We start from the raw sequence: 2,513 nt of genomic DNA on the forward strand, positions 1-2,513 counted from the left end.
TAGACTTTAAAGTCTCGAAGGTGTCCTCATGTCTATCATAAAGGGGTCTTCCTTGCAAATGGAAATGCCTTGTCTTGACCCAGTGAAAGCAGGCTAAGGGAAATGAATAACAGCAATAAACAGACTAGATGTACTTTAATGCATATTAAGGATTTTTTACTAATCCCTGATGTAGCGAATGCAAATTCCAACTCACCTCAGAAGGAGTGTGGTAAAAGAAGGGAAGACTTGTAGACTTAGAATTGGAAGACACTGGTTTGTAGTCTGAATCCTCTTCTATGTTAAGCAGTTTGAATATTGGTTTCCTGTATTGTAAACTGCAAAACTCCATACAATTATTGTGAAGATGAAATGAGATTAATGTTGTGTATGCACCTACCACATAGAAGTTGCTCAATAAATGTTAATTTTCTATCTAAAAGGATATTATTTATTTATTTATTTATTTTTAAATTGCTTTATTAACTTTACGTCTTTCTATGCAAATGGGTGAAAATCTGCTGGCAAAAACTTAGACTGGGTGCAAAAGCAATCTCCAGTTAGAAGCTGGTAACTGAAGACCCACTGACTCATGGAAATAACATAAGGTTCACAATAAACAGAACAGCAAAGGTATACCAGGAAAATACAAAGAAAAAACAATCAGTAGGAATCACTGTATTAAACTCATGGGAAATGACAGGAGACAAGGCATAAGGCAAAATTCATTGTGATGGGCATGGTGATGAGAGAACTGTCCCAGAAGGATACAGAGACAATTCCTCAACTGCAGCTCTGAAAGTTTTCTCCTGATTTCTCTGATTTCCTCCATGAGCATTTCCATATCATCTCCATCTCCACCCATCCCATCATTGACCTGAGTACTGGGTATGGCTCATCGAAAATTAGGGGCAAATCGGCGAGCCTGTCCCGTCTATTTTTTCCTGCAGGTTGCTGGCCTTTTATGCCACCTCCAAAAGGGCGAGCTGCTTCTCCATTCTGCTTGGGCTGCTCCATTTTTTCGTTTTCCTGGTGGGTATTTGCCACTCAGTCTCCTCTTCCTCCTCCTCCGGGTCGCTGCTGCGACCCCCCAGTCCCTCAGTCTTTTCCCCGGTTTTCCCCGGCTGGATGGTGGGGAGCTGGAACCCAGACGGGAGGGACGACTGCACCGAAAGCCCTTGCTTCATTTATACCTGATGAAAAAGTGGGAGTCAGATAGATTTTAAAGCACATCCCCTCTTATGATTCAGAATGCCTGTATTTTTGTTTTATGTTATTAATAGCTTTTAACAAGTCAAATCACTTAATCTTGCTGGACCTTAATTACTCACTTGTAAAATGAGGAGCTTGGGGCAATCCTGAAATCTCTTCCAATTCTAACAGTCTGCTATTCTAAAATCAGTAATGGCCTTTAAAATATTTTTATTGATAAAATTTTTATGAAGTACAAAATAGTGTAACAAATCCTCATGTACACATCACTAGCTTCGCCAATTAATGACATTCCAGAATAGCTTTATATTAAAAGGAAAAATATGATTATAAAATATTCTATTCTCATTGTGAAAATGTAGACAATACATGAAGGAACAAATGAAATTAATCCTAGTTCCTCTTCTTAGAGATAACCATTGTAATATATCTTTCCAGACTTGTTATTCATTAAAGCAGCAAAATTGTTAAACTTTAATACATAGTAGTCAATATCCTTCAGTTAAAACAAAACAAAACATACTAATGCCTAGAAAGTGGGAAACATGAGTTCTAATCCAGAACCCACCACTAACTATCTGCCACTTTGACTTTACAGGGCTCACTTTCCTCATCTTGAAAATGAAGGAGTTGAACCAGATGATGTCTTAGGTATTACTGAATTTACAGATGGTGGCTATCTAGCCTAACATTTTAACAGGTTAATTCTTGCATTCATAGTAATTAAGGTTAAAGCCACAACTTGGGATGAAACAAACAGAAAACAATGGGTGAAGTCCAGGGGTAAAGTCATCCTTGATGAAATCTGCGGTGATACTATTTGCTTATGTTTGTAAATAACTGTTTATCTTCTACCTTCACATCATTTCCTTGGCTTCCCATTTCCCTGGCTTCTTAAGTTGGCTGGCTGATTGACTAATCTCTGGAACTAGCTAATTAATGTGGCCATGAAACTTCCCCATGTCTCTGCAGGAGCACTCTAACATGGTCATCACTGGAAAAACAGCTGAAGGTCCTAGATGTTAAAGGCAGACCCCAGGGCACACTGATCTGAGCTCCACACTCTACCTGTATCCTGGGAAGACTGGATAAAGGGCTCAGACACTTTCAAGGTACAAAAAGTCTGTGCCTGATATGCATCATGAATGCCTTCTAATAACTGCTAGGCATACATAGGACTCACTCTCATGTAATTTTTTTTTCAGCACAGTACTTCAGACAGCTCTAAAAACCAATTGATGGAGTTGGTGAGATAAAACTCACTTGGCTTTCCTGCTCTAGGCCAGTGTTTCTCTAAGAAAGATCTGTGTCTCTCCAATAAC

The 2,513-nt window shown here is 38.9% G+C and overlaps 1 pseudogene; it reads right to left on the reverse strand.

The window, feature by feature from the left end:
* Positions 1–652: 652 nt before the first annotated feature.
* LOC119512398 lies at positions 653–1,020 on the reverse strand (annotated as a pseudogene).
* Positions 1,021–2,513: the final 1,493 nt, after the last annotated feature.

Source organism: Choloepus didactylus, chromosome 2, assembly GCF_015220235.1.
Source record: "Choloepus didactylus isolate mChoDid1 chromosome 2, mChoDid1.pri, whole genome shotgun sequence".
NCBI classification, from domain to species: Eukaryota; Metazoa; Chordata; class Mammalia; order Pilosa; family Megalonychidae; genus Choloepus; species Choloepus didactylus.